The sequence below is a fragment of the Rhinoderma darwinii genome (assembly GCF_050947455.1).
Source record: "Rhinoderma darwinii isolate aRhiDar2 chromosome 5 unlocalized genomic scaffold, aRhiDar2.hap1 SUPER_5_unloc_14, whole genome shotgun sequence".
Classification (NCBI taxonomy): Eukaryota; Metazoa; Chordata; class Amphibia; order Anura; family Rhinodermatidae; genus Rhinoderma; species Rhinoderma darwinii.
The window spans coordinates 284,005-305,765 of NW_027461770.1; the positions used below are offsets into that span (position 1 = coordinate 284,005).

Below are 21,761 nucleotides of genomic sequence, written 5' to 3' on the forward strand. Positions count from 1 at the left end.
GGTTATCGCTTCTCGGCCTTTTGGCTAAGATCAAGTGTAGTATCTGTTCTTATCAGTTTAATATCTGATACGTCCCCTATCTGGGGACCATATATTAAATGGATTTTTAGAACAGGGAGATGGAAATAGAGCTTGCTCTGTCCACTCCACGCATTGACCTGGTATTGCAGTATTTCCAGGACCGGTGCACCCTTTCCTTATGTGTTGACTAAAAGCAGATTCCAAAAGTGTTTTTTGTCTTTGCTATTGTTTCTGTCTTTCTGAAGGGATCTCCCCTTTTAATCCCATTATTTCAACACCTGTTGGACAATGCATGAGTGATAATGAGCTCATTGATTAAATGCAATTAATGAATAGATTGCCACCTCTTGTTGTGTGTCGTCTGTGTTTCTGTGTTTCCGGCATTTCACATTGGAACACCTCATTCACCTTCCTTGTCTTCTCTCCGCCCTCCCTTTTAGGTAAGTTAAAGAGCTGCACCTGAGCCAGCCACTGATTGATTGATTGATTGATTGATTGATTGATTGATTGATTGATTGATTGATTGATTGATTGATTGATGCAGCACAACAGTCAAATAGTGGAGTGGAGTAGGGGAACAGCAAACAGCCAATAAAGCAGCCCGCCCGCTCGCCTGCCCGCCACAATGGACCTACCTGTGTACACTAGATGGATGTGATGGAATGTACTGTCGTCCCTACATTTCAAGAAGAAGTAAGAATTGCAGTTGCAACAAAGCCTTGCTTGCCTACAAAGAGAGCAGCAATTTGGATTTGTTACTATGTTACCTAGAAGAATAACAAACTGTGCAAGGATGGAGGTTGTAGGAGCAAGGAGAAGTTGTCTGTAAAGTTGGTGGATGCCTATTTTCCATTTTGCAGTCCCTTGTCTCCCTCTTGTGGCCTCCTGGAGGCAACTAGCTGTGCAAAAAAAAGACAGCCTGGCGGCCGGCTGTTGCAGTGTTGCCCTCTCAGGCAACACTGAGTGACTGACTGAGCCTCACCGTCTTATATAAAGTTCAGACGGAACTTTGCACGTGTCATAGTGGAGCCCTCAGGATTCCAGAGCCAGCTTTCTGACATCATAATGGGGCCTCAGAGATAAAAGCCTGGGCCCAGGCAGTGTTGGTCAGTGCTGCTCAGCAGGCAGCACTGGACTGGACTGGATTACAGCTGATACAAGGTGTGAAGGAACAAGGGGTGGCTGTGGGCATGCACTTGCTGCCGCTGCCAGTGTTTATCTGCATGGCAGCAGGGCATTTGGGCGTTGCCAGGAAGGCGTTTTTATGTAGATTCCTCCTTTTTCAGCACTGCATTGTGGTGCAAGCAAAAGAAGCAAATCCTGTCTGGCTTCCTCTCCGGCCTTTATTCACCTCCCGTGTAGCTGTGAGTGTGTGAGCCTGCAGGGCCCCATGGAATTGCCTAGAAGTAGGCTGAATCGCTGCAAGGGCTGAACAGCAGTATCGGGCAGGCTCGGGCAACGCGCGGCCCGTTCGGGTTATCGCTTCTCGGCCTTTTGGCTAAGATCAAGTGTAGTATCTGTTCTTATCAGTTTAATATCTGATACGTCCCCTATCTGGGGACCATATATTAAATGGATTTTTAGAACAGGGAGATGGAAATAGAGCTTGCTCTGTCCACTCCACGCATTGACCTGGTATTGCAGTATTTCCAGGACCGGTGCACCCTTTCCTTATGTGTTGACTAAAAGCAGATTCCAAAAGTGTTTTTTGTCTTTGCTATTGTTTCTGTCTTTCTGAAGGGATCTCCCCTTTTAATCCCATTATTTCAACACCTGTTGGACAATGCATGAGTGATAATGAGCTCATTGATTAAATGCAATTAATGAATAGATTGCCACCTCTTGTTGTGTGTCGTCTGTGTTTCTGTGTTTCCGGCATTTCACATTGGAACACCTCATTCACCTTCCTTGTCTTCTCTCCGCCCTCCCTTTTAGGTAAGTTAAAGAGCTGCACCTGAGCCAGCCACTGATTGATTGATTGATTGATTGATTGATTGATTGATTGATTGATTGATTGATTGATTGATTGATGCAGCACAACAGTCAAATAGTGGAGTGGAGTAGGGGAACAGCAAACAGCCAATAAAGCAGCCTGCCCGCTCGCCTGCCCGCCACAATGGACCTACCTGTGTACACTAGATGGATGTGATGGAATGTACTGTCGTCCCTACATTTCAAGAAGAAGTAAGAATTGCAGTTGCAACAAAGCCTTGCTTGCCTACAAAGAGAGCAGCAATTTGGATTTGTTACTATGTTACCTAGAAGAATAACAAACTGTGCAAGGATGGAGGTTGTAGGAGCAAGGAGAAGTTGTCTGTAAAGTTGGTGGATGCCTATTTTCCATTTTGCAGTCCCTTGTCTCCCTCTTGTGGCCTCCTGGAGGCAACTAGCTGTGCAAAAAAAAGACAGCCTGGCGGCCGGCTGTTGCAGTGTTGCCCTCTCAGGCAACACTGAGTGACTGACTGAGCCTCACCGTCTTATATAAAGTTCAGACGGAACTTTGCACGTGTCATAGTGGAGCCCTCAGGATTCCAGAGCCAGCTTTCTGACATCATAATGGGGCCTCAGAGATAAAAGCCTGGGCCCAGGCAGTGTTGGTCAGTGCTGCTCAGCAGGCAGCACTGGACTGGACTGGATTACAGCTGATACAAGGTGTGAAGGAACAAGGGGTGGCTGTGGGCATGCACTTGCTGCCGCTGCCAGTGTTTATCTGCATGGCAGCAGGGCATTTGGGCGTTGCCAGGAAGGCGTTTTTATGTAGATTCCTCCTCTTTCAGCACTGCATTGTGGTGCAAGCAAAAGAAGCAAATCCTGTCTGGCTTCCTCTCCGGCCTTTATTCACCTCCCGTGTAGCTGTGAGTGTGTGAGCCTGCAGGGCCCCATGGAATTGCCTAGAAGTAGGCTGAATCGCTGCAAGGGCTGAACAGCAGTATCGGGCAGGCTCGGGCAACGCGCGGCCCGTTCGGGTTATCGCTTCTCGGCCTTTTGGCTAAGATCAAGTGTAGTATCTGTTCTTATCAGTTTAATATCTGATACGTCCCCTATCTGGGGACCATATATTAAATGGATTTTTAGAACAGGGAGATGGAAATAGAGCTTGCTCTGTCCACTCCACGCATTGACCTGGTATTGCAGTATTTCCAGGACCGGTGCACCCTTTCCTTATGTGTTGACTAAAAGCAGATTCCAAAAGTGTTTTTTGTCTTTGCTATTGTTTCTGTCTTTCTGAAGGGATCTCCCCTTTTAATCCCATTATTTCAACACCTGTTGGACAATGCATGAGTGATAATGAGCTCATTGATTAAATGCAATTAATGAATAGATTGCCACCTCTTGTTGTGTGTCGTCTGTGTTTCTGTGTTTCCGGCATTTCACATTGGAACACCTCATTCACCTTCCTTGTCTTCTCTCCGCCCTCCCTTTTAGGTAAGTTAAAGAGCTGCACCTGAGCCAGCCACTGATTGATTGATTGATTGATTGATTGATTGATTGATTGATTGATGCAGCACAACAGTCAAATAGTGGAGTGGAGTAGGGGAACAGCAAACAGCCAATAAAGCAGCCCGCCCGCTCGCCTGCCCGCCACAATGGACCTACCTGTGTACACTAGATGGATGTGATGGAATGTACTGTCGTCCCTACATTTCAAGAAGAAGTAAGAATTGCAGTTGCAACAAAGCCTTGCTTGCCTACAAAGAGAGCAGCAATTTGGATTTGTTACTATGTTACCTAGAAGAATAACAAACTGTGCAAGGATGGAGGTTGTAGGAGCAAGGAGAAGTTGTCTGTAAAGTTGGTGGATGCCTATTTTCCATTTTGCAGTCCCTTGTCTCCCTCTTGTGGCCTCCTGGAGGCAACTAGCTGTGCAAAAAAAAGACAGCCTGGCGGCCGGCTGTTGCAGTGTTGCCCTCTCAGGCAACACTGAGTGACTGACTGAGCCTCACCGTCTTATATAAAGTTCAGACGGAACTTTGCACGTGTCATAGTGGAGCCCTCAGGATTCCAGAGCCAGCTTTCTGACATCATAATGGGGCCTCAGAGATAAAAGCCTGGGCCCAGGCAGTGTTGGTCAGTGCTGCTCAGCAGGCAGCACTGGACTGGACTGGATTACAGCTGATACAAGGTGTGAAGGAACAAGGGGTGGCTGTGGGCATGCACTTGCTGCCGCTGCCAGTGTTTATCTGCATGGCAGCAGGGCATTTGGGCGTTGCCAGGAAGGCGTTTTTATGTAGATTCCTCCTCTTTCAGCACTGCATTGTGGTGCAAGCAAAAGAAGCAAATCCTGTCTGGCTTCCTCTCCGGCCTTTATTCACCTCCCGTGTAGCTGTGAGTGTGTGAGCCTGCAGGGCCCCATGGAATTGCCTAGAAGTAGGCTGAATCGCTGCAAGGGCTGAACAGCAGTATCGGGCAGGCTCGGGCAACGCGCGGCCCGTTCGGGTTATCGCTTCTCGGCCTTTTGGCTAAGATCAAGTGTAGTATCTGTTCTTATCAGTTTAATATCTGATACGTCCCCTATCTGGGGACCATATATTAAATGGATTTTTAGAACAGGGAGATGGAAATAGAGCTTGCTCTGTCCACTCCACGCATTGACCTGGTATTGCAGTATTTCCAGGACCGGTGCACCCTTTCCTTATGTGTTGACTAAAAGCAGATTCCAAAAGTGTTTTTTGTCTTTGCTATTGTTTCTGTCTTTCTGAAGGGATCTCCCCTTTTAATCCCATTATTTCAACACCTGTTGGACAATGCATGAGTGATAATGAGCTCATTGATTAAATGCAATTAATGAATAGATTGCCACCTCTTGTTGTGTGTCGTCTGTGTTTCTGTGTTTCCGGCATTTCACATTGGAACACCTCATTCACCTTCCTTGTCTTCTCTCCGCCCTCCCTTTTAGGTAAGTTAAAGAGCTGCACCTGAGCCAGCCACTGATTGATTGATTGATTGATTGATTGATTGATTGATTGATTGATTGATTGATTGATGCAGCACAACAGTCAAATAGTGGAGTGGAGTAGGGGAACAGCAAACAGCCAATAAAGCAGCCCGCCCGCTCGCCTGCCCGCCACAATGGACCTACCTGTGTACACTAGATGGATGTGATGGAATGTACTGTCGTCCCTACATTTCAAGAAGAAGTAAGAATTGCAGTTGCAACAAAGCCTTGCTTGCCTACAAAGAGAGCAGCAATTTGGATTTGTTACTATGTTACCTAGAAGAATAACAAACTGTGCAAGGATGGAGGTTGTAGGAGCAAGGAGAAGTTGTCTGTAAAGTTGGTGGATGCCTATTTTCCATTTTGCAGTCCCTTGTCTCCCTCTTGTGGCCTCCTGGAGGCAACTAGCTGTGCAAAAAAAAGACAGCCTGGCGGCCGGCTGTTGCAGTGTTGCCCTCTCAGGCAACACTGAGTGACTGACTGAGCCTCACCGTCTTATATAAAGTTCAGACGGAACTTTGCACGTGTCATAGTGGAGCCCTCAGGATTCCAGAGCCAGCTTTCTGACATCATAATGGGGCCTCAGAGATAAAAGCCTGGGCCCAGGCAGTGTTGGTCAGTGCTGCTCAGCAGGCAGCACTGGACTAGACTGGATTACAGCTGATACAAGGTGTGAAGGAACAAGGGGTGGCTGTGGGCATGCACTTGCTGCCGCTGCCAGTGTTTATCTGCATGGCAGCAGGGCATTTGGGCGTTGCCAGGAAGGCGTTTTTATGTAGATTCCTCCTCTTTCAGCACTGCATTGTGGTGCAAGCAAAAGAAGCAAATCCTGTCTGGCTTCCTCTCCGGCCTTTATTCACCTCCCGTGTAGCTGTGAGTGTGTGAGCCTGCAGGGCCCCATGGAATTGCCTAGAAGTAGGCTGAATCGCTGCAAGGGCTGAACAGCAGTATCGGGCAGGCTCGGGCAACGCGCGGCCCGTTCGGGTTATCGCTTCTCGGCCTTTTGGCTAAGATCAAGTGTAGTATCTGTTCTTATCAGTTTAATATCTGATACGTCCCCTATCTGGGGACCATATATTAAATGGATTTTTAGAACAGGGAGATGGAAATAGAGCTTGCTCTGTCCACTCCACGCATTGACCTGGTATTGCAGTATTTCCAGGACCGGTGCACCCTTTCCTTATGTGTTGACTAAAAGCAGATTCCAAAAGTGTTTTTTGTCTTTGCTATTGTTTCTGTCTTTCTGAAGGGATCTCCCCTTTTAATCCCATTATTTCAACACCTGTTGGACAATGCATGAGTGATAATGAGCTCATTGATTAAATGCAATTAATGAATAGATTGCCACCTCTTGTTGTGTGTCGTCTGTGTTTCTGTGTTTCCGGCATTTCACATTGGAACACCTCATTCACCTTCCTTGTCTTCTCTCCGCCCTCCCTTTTAGGTAAGTTAAAGAGCTGCACCTGAGCCAGCCACTGATTGATTGATTGATTGATTGATTGATTGATTGATTGATTGATTGATGCAGCACAACAGTCAAATAGTGGAGTGGAGTAGGGGAACAGCAAACAGCCAATAAAGCAGCCCGCCCGCTCGCCTGCCCGCCACAATGGACCTACCTGTGTACACTAGATGGATGTGATGGAATGTACTGTCGTCCCTACATTTCAAGAAGAAGTAAGAATTGCAGTTGCAACAAAGCCTTGCTTGCCTACAAAGAGAGCAGCAATTTTGATTTATTACTATGTTACCTAGAAGAATAACAAACTGTGCAAGGATGGAGGTTGTAGGAGCAAGGAGAAGTTGTCTGTAAAGTTGGTGGATGCCTATTTTCCATTTTGCAGTCCCTTGTCTCCCTCTTGTGGCCTCCTGGAGGCAACTAGCTGTGCAAAAAAAAGACAGCCTGGCGGCCGGCTGTTGCAGTGTTGCCCTCTCAGGCAACACTGAGTGACTGACTGAGCCTCACCGTCTTATATAAAGTTCAGACGGAACTTTGCACGTGTCATAGTGGAGCCCTCAGGATTCCAGAGCCAGCTTTCTGACATCATAATGGGGCCTCAGAGATAAAAGCCTGGGCCCAGGCAGTGTTGGTCAGTGCTGCTCAGCAGGCAGCACTGGACTGGACTGGATTACAGCTGATACAAGGTGTGAAGGAACAAGGGGTGGCTGTGGGCATGCACTTGCTGCCGCTGCCAGTGTTTATCTGCATGGCAGCAGGGCATTTGGGCGTTGCCAGGAAGGCGTTTTTATGTAGATTCCTCCTCTTTCAGCACTGCATTGTGGTGCAAGCAAAAGAAGCAAATCCTGTCTGGCTTCCTCTCCGGCCTTTATTCACCTCCCGTGTAGCTGTGAGTGTGTGAGCCTGCAGGGCCCCATGGAATTGCCTAGAAGTAGGCTGAATCGCTGCAAGGGCTGAACAGCAGTATCGGGCAGGCTCGGGCAACGCGCGGCCCGTTCGGGTTATCGCTTCTCGGCCTTTTGGCTAAGATCAAGTGTAGTATCTGTTCTTATCAGTTTAATATCTGATACGTCCCCTATCTGGGGACCATATATTAAATGGATTTTTAGAACAGGGAGATGGAAATAGAGCTTGCTCTGTCCACTCCACGCATTGACCTGGTATTGCAGTATTTCCAGGACCGGTGCACCCTTTCCTTATGTGTTGACTAAAAGCAGATTCCAAAAGTGTTTTTTGTCTTTGCTATTGTTTCTTTCTTTCTGAAGGGATCTCCCCTTTTAATCCCATTATTTCAACACCTGTTGGACAATGCATGAGTGATAATGAGCTCATTGATTAAATGCAATTAATGAATAGATTGCCACCTCTTGTTGTGTGTCGTCTGTGTTTCTGTGTTTCCGGCATTTCACATTGGAACACCTCATTCACCTTCCTTGTCTTCTCTCCGCCCTCCCTTTTAGGTAAGTTAAAGAGCTGCACCTGAGCCAGCCACTGATTGATTGATTGATTGATTGATTGATTGATTGATTGATTGATTGATTGATTGATTGATGCAGCACAACAGTCAAATAGTGGAGTGGAGTAGGGGAACAGCAAACAGCCAATAAAGCAGCCCGCCCGCTCGCCTGCCCGCCACAATGGACCTACCTGTGTACACTAGATGGATGTGATGGAATGTACTGTCGTCCCTACATTTCAAGAAGAAGTAAGAATTGCAGTTGCAACAAAGCCTTGCTTGCCTACAAAGAGAGCAGCAATTTGGATTTGTTACTATGTTACCTAGAAGAATAACAAACTGTGCAAGGATGGAGGTTGTAGGAGCAAGGAGAAGTTGTCTGTAAAGTTGGTGGATGCCTATTTTCCATTTTGCAGTCCCTTGTCTCCCTCTTGTGGCCTCCTGGAGGCAACTAGCTGTGCAAAAAAAAGACAGCCTGGCGGCCGGCTGTTGCAGTGTTGCCCTCTCAGGCAACACTGAGTGACTGACTGAGCCTCACCGTCTTATATAAAGTTCAGACGGAACTTTGCACGTGTCATAGTGGAGCCCTCAGGATTCCAGAGCCAGCTTTCTGACATCATAATGGGGCCTCAGAGATAAAAGCCTGGGCCCAGGCAGTGTTGGTCAGTGCTGCTCAGCAGGCAGCACTGGACTGGACTGGATTACAGCTGATACAAGGTGTGAAGGAACAAGGGGTGGCTGTGGGCATGCACTTGCTGCCGCTGCCAGTGTTTATCTGCATGGCAGCAGGGCATTTGGGCGTTGCCAGGAAGGCGTTTTTATGTAGATTCCTCCTCTTTCAGCACTGCATTGTGGTGCAAGCAAAAGAAGCAAATCCTGTCTGGCTTCCTCTCCGGCCTTTATTCACCTCCCGTGTAGCTGTGAGTGTGTGAGCCTGCAGGGCCCCATGGAATTGCCTAGAAGTAGGCTGAATCGCTGCAAGGGCTGAACAGCAGTATCGGGCAGGCTCGGGCAACGTGCGGCCCGTTCGGGTTATCGCTTCTCGGCCTTTTGGCTAAGATCAAGTGTAGTATCTGTTCTTATCAGTTTAATATCTGATACGTCCCCTATCTGGGGACCATATATTAAATGGATTTTTAGAACAGGGAGATGGAAATAGAGCTTGCTCTGTCCACTCCACGCATTGACCTGGTATTGCAGTATTTCCAGGACCGGTGCACCCTTTCCTTATGTGTTGACTAAAAGCAGATTCCAAAAGTGTTTTTTGTCTTTGCTATTGTTTCTGTCTTTCTGAAGGGATCTCCCCTTTTAATCCCATTATTTCAACACCTGTTGGACAATGCATGAGTGATAATGAGCTCATTGATTAAATGCAATTAATGAATAGATTGCCACCTCTTGTTGTGTGTCGTCTGTGTTTCTGTGTTTCCGGCATTTCACATTGGAACACCTCATTCACCTTCCTTGTCTTCTCTCCGCCCTCCCTTTTAGGTAAGTTAAAGAGCTGCACCTGAGCCAGCCACTGATTGATTGATTGATTGATTGATTGATTGATTGATTGATTGATTGATTGATGCAGCACAACAGTCAAATAGTGGAGTGGAGTAGGGGAACAGCAAACAGCCAATAAAGCAGCCCGCCCGCTCGCCTGCCCGCCACAATGGACCTACCTGTGTACACTAGATGGATGTGATGGAATGTACTGTCGTCCCTACATTTCAAGAAGAAGTAAGAATTGCAGTTGCAACAAAGCCTTGCTTGCCTACAAAGAGAGCAGCAATTTGGATTTGTTACTATGTTACCTAGAAGAATAACAAACTGTGCAAGGATGGAGGTTGTAGGAGCAAGGAGAAGTTGTCTGTAAAGTTGGTGGATGCCTATTTTCCATTTTGCAGTCCCTTGTCTCCCTCTTGTGGCCTCCTGGAGGCAACTAGCTGTGCAAAAAAAAGACAGCCTGGCGGCCGGCTGTTGCAGTGTTGCCCTCTCAGGCAACACTGAGTGACTGACTGAGCCTCACCGTCTTATATAAAGTTCAGACGGAACTTTGCACGTGTCATAGTGGAGCCCTCAGGATTCCAGAGCCAGCTTTCTGACATCATAATGGGGCCTCAGAGATAAAAGCCTGGGCCCAGGCAGTGTTGGTCAGTGCTGCTCAGCAGGCAGCACTGGACTGGACTGGATTACAGCTGATACAAGGTGTGAAGGAACAAGGGGTGGCTGTGGGCATGCACTTGCTGCCGCTGCCAGTGTTTATCTGCATGGCAGCAGGGCATTTGGGCGTTGCCAGGAAGGCGTTTTTATGTAGATTCCTCCTCTTTCAGCACTGCATTGTGGTGCAAGCAAAAGAAGCAAATCCTGTCTGGCTTCCTCTCCGGCCTTTATTCACCTCCCGTGTAGCTGTGAGTGTGTGAGCCTGCAGGGCCCCATGGAATTGCCTAGAAGTAGGCTGAATCGCTGCAAGGGCTGAACAGCAGTATCGGGCAGGCTCGGGCAACGCGCGGCCCGTTCGGGTTATCGCTTCTCGGCCTTTTGGCTAAGATCAAGTGTAGTATCTGTTCTTATCAGTTTAATATCTGATACGTCCCCTATCTGGGGACCATATATTAAATGGATTTTTAGAACAGGGAGATGGAAATAGAGCTTGCTCTGTCCACTCCACGCATTGACCTGGTATTGCAGTATTTCCAGGACCGGTGCACCCTTTCCTTATGTGTTGACTAAAAGCAGATTCCAAAAGTGTTTTTTGTCTTTGCTATTGTTTCTGTCTTTCTGAAGGGATCTCCCCTTTTAATCCCATTATTTCAACACCTGTTGGACAATGCATGAGTGATAATGAGCTCATTGATTAAATGCAATTAATGAATAGATTGCCACCTCTTGTTGTGTGTCGTCTGTGTTTCTGTGTTTCCGGCATTTCACATTGGAACACCTCATTCACCTTCCTTGTCTTCTCTCCGCCCTCCCTTTTAGGTAAGTTAAAGAGCTGCACCTGAGCCAGCCACTGATTGATTGATTGATTGATTGATTGATTGATTGATTGATTGATTGATTGATTGATGCAGCACAACAGTCAAATAGTGGAGTGGAGTAGGGGAACAGCAAACAGCCAATAAAGCAGCCCGCCCGCTCGCCTGCCCGCCACAATGGACCTACCTGTGTACACTAGATGGATGTGATGGAATGTACTGTCGTCCCTACATTTCAAGAAGAAGTAAGAATTGCAGTTGCAACAAAGCCTTGCTTGCCTACAAAGAGAGCAGCAATTTGGATTTGTTACTATGTTACCTAGAAGAATAACAAACTGTGCAAGGATGGAGGTTGTAGGAGCAAGGAGAAGTTGTCTGTAAAGTTGGTGGATGCCTATTTTCCATTTTGCAGTCCCTTGTCTCCCTCTTGTGGCCTCCTGGAGGCAACTAGCTGTGCAAAAAAAAGACAGCCTGGCGGCCGGCTGTTGCAGTGTTGCCCTCTCAGGCAACACTGAGTGACTGACTGAGCCTCACCGTCTTATATAAAGTTCAGACGGAACTTTGCACGTGTCATAGTGGAGCCCTCAGGATTCCAGAGCCAGCTTTCTGACATCATAATGGGGCCTCAGAGATAAAAGCCTGGGCCCAGGCAGTGTTGGTCAGTGCTGCTCAGCAGGCAGCACTGGACTGGACTGGATTACAGCTGATACAAGGTGTGAAGGAACAAGGGGTGGCTGTGGGCATGCACTTGCTGCCGCTGCCAGTGTTTATCTGCATGGCAGCAGGGCATTTGGGCGTTGCCAGGAAGGCGTTTTTATGTAGATTCCTCCTCTTTCAGCACTGCATTGTGGTGCAAGCAAAAGAAGCAAATCCTGTCTGGCTTCCTCTCCGGCCTTTATTCACCTCCCGTGTAGCTGTGAGTGTGTGAGCCTGCAGGGCCCCATGGAATTGCCTAGAAGTAGGCTGAATCGCTGCAAGGGCTGAACAGCAGTATCGGGCAGGCTCGGGCAACGCGCGGCCCGTTCGGGTTATCGCTTCTCGGCCTTTTGGCTAAGATCAAGTGTAGTATCTGTTCTTATCAGTTTAATATCTGATACGTCCCCTATCTGGGGACCATATATTAAATGGATTTTTAGAACAGGGAGATGGAAATAGAGCTTGCTCTGTCCACTCCACGCATTGACCTGGTATTGCAGTATTTCCAGGACCGGTGCACCCTTTCCTTATGTGTTGACTAAAAGCAGATTCCAAAAGTGTTTTTTGTCTTTGCTATTGTTTCTGTCTTTCTGAAGGGATCTCCCCTTTTAATCCCATTATTTCAACACCTGTTGGACAATGCATGAGTGATAATGAGCTCATTGATTAAATGCAATTAATGAATAGATTGCCACCTCTTGTTGTGTGTCGTCTGTGTTTCTGTGTTTCCGGCATTTCACATTGGAACACCTCATTCACCTTCCTTGTCTTCTCTCCGCCCTCCCTTTTAGGTAAGTTAAAGAGCTGCACCTGAGCCAGCCACTGATTGATTGATTGATTGATTGATTGATTGATTGATTGATTGATTGATTGATTGATGCAGCACAACAGTCAAATAGTGGAGTGGAGTAGGGGAACAGCAAACAGCCAATAAAGCAGCCCGCCCGCTCGCCTGCCCGCCACAATGGACCTACCTGTGTACACTAGATGGATGTGATGGAATGTACTGTCGTCCCTACATTTCAAGAAGAAGTAAGAATTGCAGTTGCAACAAAGCCTTGCTTGCCTACAAAGAGAGCAGCAATTTGGATTTGTTACTATGTTACCTAGAAGAATAACAAACTGTGCAAGGATGGAGGTTGTAGGAGCAAGGAGAAGTTGTCTGTAAAGTTGGTGGATGCCTATTTTCCATTTTGCAGTCCCTTGTCTCCCTCTTGTGGCCTCCTGGAGGCAACTAGCTGTGCAAAAAAAAGACAGCCTGGCGGCCGGCTGTTGCAGTGTTGCCCTCTCAGGCAACACTGAGTGACTGACTGAGCCTCACCGTCTTATATAAAGTTCAGACGGAACTTTGCACGTGTCATAGTGGAGCCCTCAGGATTCCAGAGCCAGCTTTCTGACATCATAATGGGGCCTCAGAGATAAAAGCCTGGGCCCAGGCAGTGTTGGTCAGTGCTGCTCAGCAGGCAGCACTGGACTGGACTGGATTACAGCTGATACAAGGTGTGAAGGAACAAGGGGTGGCTGTGGGCATGCACTTGCTGCCGCTGCCAGTGTTTATCTGCATGGCAGCAGGGCATTTGGGCGTTGCCAGGAAGGCGTTTTTATGTAGATTCCTCCTCTTTCAGCACTGCATTGTGGTGCAAGCAAAAGAAGCAAATCCTGTCTGGCTTCCTCTCCGGCCTTTATTCACCTCCCGTGTAGCTGTGAGTGTGTGAGCCTGCAGGGCCCCATGGAATTGCCTAGAAGTAGGCTGAATCGCTGCAAGGGCTGAACAGCAGTATCGGGCAGGCTCGGGCAACGCGCGGCCCGTTCGGGTTATCGCTTCTCGGCCTTTTGGCTAAGATCAAGTGTAGTATCTGTTCTTATCAGTTTAATATCTGATACGTCCCCTATCTGGGGACCATATATTAAATGGATTTTTAGAACAGGGAGATGGAAATAGAGCTTGCTCTGTCCACTCCACGCATTGACCTGGTATTGCAGTATTTCCAGGACCGGTGCACCCTTTCCTTATGTGTTGACTAAAAGCAGATTCCAAAAGTGTTTTTTGTCTTTGCTATTGTTTCTGTCTTTCTGAAGGGATCTCCCCTTTTAATCCCATTATTTCAACACCTGTTGGACAATGCATGAGTGATAATGAGCTCATTGATTAAATGCAATTAATGAATAGATTGCCACCTCTTGTTGTGTGTCGTCTGTGTTTCTGTGTTTCCGGCATTTCACATTGGAACACCTCATTCACCTTCCTTGTCTTCTCTCCGCCCTCCCTTTTAGGTAAGTTAAAGAGCTGCACCTGAGCCAGCCACTGATTGATTGATTGATTGATTGATTGATTGATTGATTGATTGATTGATTGATTGATGCAGCACAACAGTCAAATAGTGGAGTGGAGTAGGGGAACAGCAAACAGCCAATAAAGCAGCCCGCCCGCTCGCCTGCCCGCCACAATGGACCTACCTGTGTACACTAGATGGATGTGATGGAATGTACTGTCGTCCCTACATTTCAAGAAGAAGTAAGAATTGCAGTTGCAACAAAGCCTTGCTTGCCTACAAAGAGAGCAGCAATTTGGATTTATTACTATGTTACCTAGAAGAATAACAAACTGTGCAAGGATGGAGGTTGTAGGAGCAAGGAGAAGTTGTCTGTAAAGTTGGTGGATGCCTATTTTCCATTTTGCAGTCCCTTGTCTCCCTCTTGTGGCCTCCTGGAGGCAACTAGCTGTGCAAAAAAAAGACAGCCTGGCGGCCGGCTGTTGCAGTGTTGCCCTCTCAGGCAACACTGAGTGACTGACTGAGCCTCACCGTCTTATATAAAGTTCAGACGGAACTTTGCACGTGTCATAGTGGAGCCCTCAGGATTCCAGAGCCAGCTTTCTGACATCATAATGGGGCCTCAGAGATAAAAGCCTGGGCCCAGGCAGTGTTGGTCAGTGCTGCTCAGCAGGCAGCACTGGACTGGACTGGATTACAGCTGATACAAGGTGTGAAGGAACAAGGGGTGGCTGTGGGCATGCACTTGCTGCCGCTGCCAGTGTTTATCTGCATGGCAGCAGGGCATTTGGGCGTTGCCAGGAAGGCGTTTTTATGTAGATTCCTCCTCTTTCAGCACTGCATTGTGGTGCAAGCAAAAGAAGCAAATCCTGTCTGGCTTCCTCTCCGGCCTTTATTCACCTCCCGTGTAGCTGTGAGTGTGTGAGCCTGCAGGGCCCCATGGAATTGCCTAGAAGTAGGCTGAATCGCTGCAAGGGCTGAACAGCAGTATCGGGCAGGCTCGGGCAACGCGCGGCCCGTTCGGGTTATCGCTTCTCGGCCTTTTGGCTAAGATCAAGTGTAGTATCTGTTCTTATCAGTTTAATATCTGATACGTCCCCTATCTGGGGACCATATATTAAATGGATTTTTAGAACAGGGAGATGGAAATAGAGCTTGCTCTGTCCACTCCACGCATTGACCTGGTATTGCAGTATTTCCAGGACCGGTGCACCCTTTCCTTATGTGTTGACTAAAAGCAGATTCCAAAAGTGTTTTTTGTCTTTGCTATTGTTTCTGTCTTTCTGAAGGGATCTCCCCTTTTAATCCCATTATTTCAACACCTGTTGGACAATGCATGAGTGATAATGAGCTCATTGATTAAATGCAATTAATGAATAGATTGCCACCTCTTGTTGTGTGTCGTCTGTGTTTCTGTGTTTCCGGCATTTCACATTGGAACACCTCATTCACCTTCCTTGTCTTCTCTCCGCCCTCCCTTTTAGGTAAGTTAAAGAGCTGCACCTGAGCCAGCCACTGATTGATTGATTGATTGATTGATTGATTGATTGATTGATTGATGCAGCACAACAGTCAAATAGTGGAGTGGAGTAGGGGAACAGCAAACAGCCAATAAAGCAGCCCGCCCGCTCGCCTGCCCGCCACAATGGACCTACCTGTGTACACTAGATGGATGTGATGGAATGTACTGTCGTCCCTACATTTCAAGAAGAAGTAAGAATTGCAGTTGCAACAAAGCCTTGCTTGCCTACAAAGAGAGCAGCAATTTGGATTTGTTACTATGTTACCTAGAAGAATAACAAACTGTGCAAGGATGGAGGTTGTAGGAGCAAGGAGAAGTTGTCTGTAAAGTTGGTGGATGCCTATTTTCCATTTTGCAGTCCCTTGTCTCCCTCTTGTGGCCTCCTGGAGGCAACTAGCTGTGCAAAAAAAAGACAGCCTGGCGGCCGGCTGTTGCAGTGTTGCCCTCTCAGGCAACACTGAGTGACTGACTGAGCCTCACCGTCTTATATAAAGTTCAGACGGAACTTTGCACGTGTCATAGTGGAGCCCTCAGGATTCCAGAGCCAGCTTTCTGACATCATAATGGGGCCTCAGAGATAAAAGCCTGGGCCCAGGCAGTGTTGGTCAGTGCTGCTCAGCAGGCAGCACTGGACTGGACTGGATTACAGCTGATACAAGGTGTGAAGGAACAAGGGGTGGCTGTGGGCATGCACTTGCTGCCGCTGCCAGTGTTTATCTGCATGGCAGCAGGGCATTTGGGCGTTGCCAGGAAGGCGTTTTTATGTAGATTCCTCCTCTTTCAGCACTGCATTGTGGTGCAAGCAAAAGAAGCAAATCCTGTCTGGCTTCCTCTCCGGCCTTTATTCACCTCCCGTGTAGCTGTGAGTGTGTGAGCCTGCAGGGCCCCATGGAATTGCCTAGAAGTAGGCTGAATCGCTGCAAGGGCTGAACAGCAGTATCGGGCAGGCTCGGGCAACGCGCGGCCCGTTCGGGTTATCGCTTCTCGGCCTTTTGGCTAAGATCAAGTGTAGTATCTGTTCTTATCAGTTTAATATCTGATACGTCCCCTATCTGGGGACCATATATTAAATGGATTTTTAGAACAGGGAGATGGAAATAGAGCTTGCTCTGTCCACTCCACGCATTGACCTGGTATTGCAGTATTTCCAGGACCGGTGCACCCTTTCCTTATGTGTTGACTAAAAGCAGATTCCAAAAGTGTTTTTTGTCTTTGCTATTGTTTCTGTCTTTCTGAAGGGATCTCCCCTTTTAATCCCATTATTTCAACACCTGTTGGACAATGTATGAGTGATAATGAGCTCATTGATTAAATGCAATTAATGAATAGATTGCCACCTCTTGTTGTGTATCGTCTGTGTTTCTGTGTTTCCGGCATTTCACATTGGAACACCTCATTCACCTTCCTTGTCTTCTCTCCGCCCTCCCTTTTAGGTAAGTTAAAGAGCTGCACCTGAGCCAGCCACTGATTGATTGATTGATTGATTGATTGATTGATTGATTGATTGATTGATTGATTGATTGATTGATGCAGCACAACAGTCAAATAGTGGAGTGGAGTAGGGGAACAGCAAACAGCCAATAAAGCAGCCCGCCCGCTCGCCTGCCCGCCACAATGGACCTACCTGTGTACACTAGATGGATGTGATGGAATGTACTGTCGTCCCTACATTTCAAGAAGAAGTAAGAATTGCAGTTGCAACAAAGCCTTGCTTGCCTACAAAGAGAGCAGCAATTTGGATTTGTTACTATGTTACCTAGAAGAATAACAAACTGTGCAAGGATGGAGGTTGTAGGAGCAAGGAGAAGTTGTCTGTAAAGTTGGTGGATGCCTATTTTCCATTTTGCAGTCCCTTGTCTCCCTCTTGTGGCCTCCTGGAGGCAACTAGCTGTGCAAAAAAAAGACAGCCTGGCGGCCGGCTGTTGCAGTGTTGCCCTCTCAGGCAACACTGAGTGACTGACTGAGCCTCACCGTCTTATATAAAGTTCAGACGGAACTTTGCACGTGTCATAGTGGAGCCCTCAGGATTCCAGAGCCAGCTTTCTGACATCATAATGGGGCCTCAGAGATAAAAGCCTGGGCCCAGGCAGTGTTGGTCAGTGCTGCTCAGCAGGCAGCACTGGACTGGACTGGATTACAGCTGATACAAGGTGTGAAGGAACAAGGGGTGGCTGTGGGCATGCACTTGCTGCCGCTGCCAGTGTTTATCTGCATGGCAGCAGGGCATTTGGGCGTTGCCAGGAAGGCGTTTTTATGTAGATTCCTCCTCTTTCAGCACTGCATTGTGGTGCAAGCAAAAGAAGCAAATCCTGTCTGGCTTCCTCTCCGGCCTTTATTCACCTCCCGTGTAGCTGTGAGTGTGTGAGCCTGCAGGGCCCCATGGAATTGCCTAGAAGTAGGCTGAATCGCTGCAAGGGCTGAACAGCAGTATCGGGCAGGCTCGGGCAACGTGCGGCCCGTTCGGGTTATCGCTTCTCGGCCTTTTGGCTAAGATCAAGTGTAGTATCTGTTCTTATCAGTTTAATATCTGATACGTCCCCTATCTGGGGACCATATATTAAATGGATTTTTAGAACAGGGAGATGGAAATAGAGCTTGCTCTGTCCACTCCACGCATTGACCTGGTATTGCAGTATTTCCAGGACCGGTGCACCCTTTCCTTATGTGTTGACTAAAAGCAGATTCCAAAAGTGTTTTTTGTCTTTGCTATTGTTTCTGTCTTTCTGAAGGGATCTCCCCTTTTAATCCCATTATTTCAACACCTGTTGGACAATGCATGAGTGATAATGAGCTCATTGATTAAATGCAATTAATGAATAGATTGCCACCTCTTGTTGTGTGTCGTCTGTGTTTCTGTGTTTCCGGCATTTCACATTGGAACACCTCATTCACCTTCCTTGTCTTCTCTCCGCCCTCCCTTTTAGGTAAGTTAAAGAGCTGCACCTGAGCCAGCCACTGATTGATTGATTGATTGATTGATTGATTGATTGATTGATTGATTGATTGATTGATTGATGCAGCACAACAGTCAAATAGTGGAGTGGAGTAGGGGAACAGCAAACAGCCAATAAAGCAGCCCGCCCGCTCGCCTGCCCGCCACAATGGACCTACCTGTGTACACTAGATGGATGTGATGGAATGTACTGTCGTCCCTACATTTCAAGAAGAAGTAAGAATTGCAGTTGCAACAAAGCCTTGCTTGCCTACAAAGAGAGCAGCAATTTGGATTTGTTACTATGTTACCTAGAAGAATAACAAACTGTGCAAGGATGGAGGTTGTAGGAGCAAGGAGAAGTTGTCTGTAAAGTTGGTGGATGCCTATTTTCCATTTTGCAGTCCCTTGTCTCCCTCTTGTGGCCTCCTGGAGGCAACTAGCTGTGCAAAAAAAAGACAGCCTGGCGGCCGGCTGTTGCAGTGTTGCCCTCTCAGGCAACACTGAGTGACTGACTGAGCCTCACCGTCTTATATAAAGTTCAGACGGAACTTTGCACGTGTCATAGTGGAGCCCTCAGGATTCCAGAGCCAGCTTTCTGACATCATAATGGGGCCTCAGAGATAAAAGCCTGGGCCCAGGCAGTGTTGGTCAGTGCTGCTCAGCAGGCAGCACTGGACTGGACTGGATTACAGCTGATACAAGGTGTGAAGGAACAAGGGGTGGCTGTGGGCATGCACTTGCTGCCGCTGCCAGTGTTTATCTGCATGGCAGCAGGGCATTTGGGCGTTGCCAGGAAGGCGTTTTTATGTAGATTCCTCCTCTTTCAGCACTGCATTGTGGTGCAAGCAAAAGAAGCAAATCCTGTCTGGCTTCCTCTCCGGCCTTTATTCACCTCCCGTGTAGCTGTGAGTGTGTGAGCCTGCAGGGCCCCATGGAATTGCCTAGAAGTAGGCTGAATCGCTGCAAGGGCTGAACAGCAGTATCGGGCAGGCTCGGGCAACGCGCGGCCCGTTCGGGTTATCGCTTCTCGGCCTTTTGGCTAAGATCAAGTGTAGTATCTGTTCTTATCAGTTTAATATCTGATACGTCCCCTATCTGGGGACCATATATTAAATGGATTTTTAGAACAGGGAGATGGAAATAGAGCTTGCTCTGTCCACTCCACGCATTGACCTGGTATTGCAGTATTTCCAGGACCGGTGCACCCTTTCCTTATGTGTTGACTAAAAGCAGATTCCAAAAGTGTTTTTTGTCTTTGCTATTGTTTCTGTCTTTCTGAAGGGATCTCCCCTTTTAATCCCATTATTTCAACACCTGTTGGACAATGCATGAGTGATAATGAGCTCATTGATTAAATGCAATTAATGAATAGATTGCCACCTCTTGTTGTGTGTCGTCTGTCTTTCTGTGTTTCCGGCATTTCACATTGGAACACCTCATTCACCTTCCTTGTCTTCTCTCCGCCCTCCCTTTTAGGTAAGTTAAAGAGCTGCACCTGAGCCAGCCACTGATTGATTGATTGATTGATTGATTGATTGATTGATTGATTGATTGATTGATTGATTGATGCAGCACAACAGTCAAATAGTGGAGTGGAGTAGGGGAACAGCAAACAGCCAATAAAGCAGCCCGCCCGCTCGCCTGCCCGCCACAATGGACCTACCTGTGTACACTAGATGGATGTGATGGAATGTACTGTCGTCCCTACATTTCAAGAAGAAGTAAGAATTGCAGTTGCAACAAAGCCTTGCTTGCCTACAAAGAGAGCAGCAATTTGGATTTGTTACTATGTTACCTAGAAGAATAACAAACTGTGCAAGGATGGAGGTTGTAGGAGCAAGGAGAAGTTGTCTGTAAAGTTGGTGGATGCCTATTTTCCATTTTGCAGTCCCTTGTCTCCCTCTTGTGGCCTCCTGGAGGCAACTAGCTGTGCAAAAAAAAGACAGCCTGGCGGCCGGCTGTTGCAGTGTTGCCCTCTCAGGCAACACTGAGTGACTGACTGAGCCTCACCGTCTTATATAAAGTTCAGACGGAACTTTGCACGTGTCATAGTGGAGCCCTCAGGATTCCAGAGCCAGCTTTCTGACATCATAATGGGGCCTCAGAGATAAAAGCCTGGGCCCAGGCAGTGTTGGTCAGTGCTGCTCAGCAGGCAGCACTGGACTGGACTGGATTACAGCTGATACAAGGTGTGAAGGAACAAGGGGTGGCTGTGGGCATGCACTTGCTGCCGCTGCCAGTGTTTATCTGCATGGCAGCAGGGCATTTGGGCGTTGCCAGGAAGGCGTTTTTATGTAGATTCCTCCTCTTTCAGCACTGCATTGTGGTGCAAGCAAAAGAAGCAAATCCTGTCTGGCTTCCTCTCCGGCCTTTATTCACCTCCCGTGTAGCTGTGAGTGTGTGAGCCTGCAGGGCCCCATGGAATTGCCTAGAAGTAGGCTGAATCGCTGCAAGGGCTGAACAGCAGTATCGGGCAGGCTCGGGCAACGCGCGGCCCGTTCGGGTTATCGCTTCTCGGCCTTTTGGCTAAGATCAAGTGTAGTATCTGTTCTTATCAGTTTAATATCTGATACGTCCCCTATCTGGGGACCATATATTAAATGGATTTTTAGAACAGGGAGATGGAAATAGAGCTTGCTCTGTCCACTCCACGCATTGACCTGGTATTGCAGTATTTCCAGGACCGGTGCACCCTTTCCTTATGTGTTGACTAAAAGCAGATTCCAAAAGTGTTTTTTGTCTTTGCTATTGTTTCTGTCTTTCTGAAGGGATCTCCCCTTTTAATCCCATTATTTCAACACCTGTTGGACAATGCATGAGTGATAATGAGCTCATTGATTAAATGCAATTAATGAATAGATTGCCACCTCTTGTTGTGTGTCGTCTGTGTTTCTGTGTTTCCGGCATTTCACATTGGAACACCTCATTCACCTTCCTTGTCTTCTCTCCGCCCTCCCTTTTAGGTAAGTTAAAGAGCTGCACCTGAGCCAGCCACTGATTGATTGATTGATTGATTGATTGATTGATTGATTGATGCAGCACAACAGTCAAATAGTGGAGTGGAGTAGGGGAACAGCAAACAGCCAATAAAGCAGCCCGCCCGCTCGCCTGCCCGCCACAATGGACCTACCTGTGTACACTAGATGGATGTGATGGAATGTACTGTCGTCCCTACATTTCAAGAAGAAGTAAGAATTGCAGTTGCAACAAAGCCTTGCTTGCCTACAAAGAGAGCAGCAATTTGGATTTGTTACTATGTTACCTAGAAGAATAACAAACTGTGCAAGGATGGAGGTTGTAGGAGCAAGGAGAAGTTGTCTGTAAAGTTGGTGGATGCCTATTTTCCATTTTGCAGTCCCTTGTCTCCCTCTTGTGGCCTCCTGGAGGCAACTAGCTGTGCAAAAAAAAGACAGCCTGGCGGCCGGCTGTTGCAGTGTTGCCCTCTCAGGCAACACTGAGTGACTGACTGAGCCTCACCGTCTTATATAAAGTTCAGA

The 21,761-nt window shown here is 47.5% G+C and overlaps 15 non-coding genes across 15 annotated transcripts; all 15 read left to right on the forward strand.

Moving 5' to 3' along the window:
- Positions 1-4: 4 nt before the first annotated feature.
- Positions 5-195, forward strand: LOC142685512 (U2 spliceosomal RNA). The gene has a single exon (XR_012854985.1). It is a non-coding gene; the product is annotated as a U2 spliceosomal RNA (small nuclear RNA).
- A 1,304-nt stretch (positions 196-1,499) lies between these two features.
- LOC142685513 (U2 spliceosomal RNA) lies at positions 1,500-1,690 on the forward strand. Its single transcript, XR_012854986.1, has one exon. It is a non-coding gene; the product is annotated as a U2 spliceosomal RNA (small nuclear RNA).
- A 1,300-nt stretch (positions 1,691-2,990) lies between these two features.
- On the forward strand, positions 2,991-3,181 carry LOC142685514 (U2 spliceosomal RNA). Its single transcript, XR_012854987.1, has one exon. It is a non-coding gene; the product is annotated as a U2 spliceosomal RNA (small nuclear RNA).
- A 1,280-nt stretch (positions 3,182-4,461) lies between these two features.
- Positions 4,462-4,652, forward strand: LOC142685515 (U2 spliceosomal RNA). Its single transcript, XR_012854988.1, has one exon. It is a non-coding gene; the product is annotated as a U2 spliceosomal RNA (small nuclear RNA).
- Positions 4,653-5,944: 1,292 nt separating this feature from the next.
- Positions 5,945-6,135, forward strand: LOC142685516 (U2 spliceosomal RNA). Its single transcript, XR_012854989.1, has one exon. It is a non-coding gene; the product is annotated as a U2 spliceosomal RNA (small nuclear RNA).
- Positions 6,136-7,419: 1,284 nt separating this feature from the next.
- Positions 7,420-7,610, forward strand: LOC142685519 (U2 spliceosomal RNA). The gene has a single exon (XR_012854991.1). It is a non-coding gene; the product is annotated as a U2 spliceosomal RNA (small nuclear RNA).
- Positions 7,611-8,906: 1,296 nt separating this feature from the next.
- Positions 8,907-9,097, forward strand: LOC142685520 (U2 spliceosomal RNA). Its single transcript, XR_012854992.1, has one exon. It is a non-coding gene; the product is annotated as a U2 spliceosomal RNA (small nuclear RNA).
- A 1,288-nt stretch (positions 9,098-10,385) lies between these two features.
- Positions 10,386-10,576, forward strand: LOC142685521 (U2 spliceosomal RNA). Its single transcript, XR_012854993.1, has one exon. It is a non-coding gene; the product is annotated as a U2 spliceosomal RNA (small nuclear RNA).
- Positions 10,577-11,868: 1,292 nt separating this feature from the next.
- Positions 11,869-12,059, forward strand: LOC142685522 (U2 spliceosomal RNA). The gene has a single exon (XR_012854994.1). It is a non-coding gene; the product is annotated as a U2 spliceosomal RNA (small nuclear RNA).
- A 1,292-nt stretch (positions 12,060-13,351) lies between these two features.
- LOC142685523 (U2 spliceosomal RNA) lies at positions 13,352-13,542 on the forward strand. The gene has a single exon (XR_012854995.1). It is a non-coding gene; the product is annotated as a U2 spliceosomal RNA (small nuclear RNA).
- A 1,292-nt stretch (positions 13,543-14,834) lies between these two features.
- LOC142685524 (U2 spliceosomal RNA) lies at positions 14,835-15,025 on the forward strand. Its single transcript, XR_012854996.1, has one exon. It is a non-coding gene; the product is annotated as a U2 spliceosomal RNA (small nuclear RNA).
- Positions 15,026-16,305: 1,280 nt separating this feature from the next.
- LOC142685525 (U2 spliceosomal RNA) lies at positions 16,306-16,496 on the forward strand. The gene has a single exon (XR_012854997.1). It is a non-coding gene; the product is annotated as a U2 spliceosomal RNA (small nuclear RNA).
- A 1,300-nt stretch (positions 16,497-17,796) lies between these two features.
- LOC142685526 (U2 spliceosomal RNA) lies at positions 17,797-17,987 on the forward strand. The gene has a single exon (XR_012854998.1). It is a non-coding gene; the product is annotated as a U2 spliceosomal RNA (small nuclear RNA).
- Positions 17,988-19,283: 1,296 nt separating this feature from the next.
- LOC142685527 (U2 spliceosomal RNA) lies at positions 19,284-19,474 on the forward strand. The gene has a single exon (XR_012854999.1). It is a non-coding gene; the product is annotated as a U2 spliceosomal RNA (small nuclear RNA).
- Positions 19,475-20,770: 1,296 nt separating this feature from the next.
- Positions 20,771-20,961, forward strand: LOC142685529 (U2 spliceosomal RNA). The gene has a single exon (XR_012855000.1). It is a non-coding gene; the product is annotated as a U2 spliceosomal RNA (small nuclear RNA).
- The last annotated feature ends 800 nt before the right edge of the window (positions 20,962-21,761 follow it).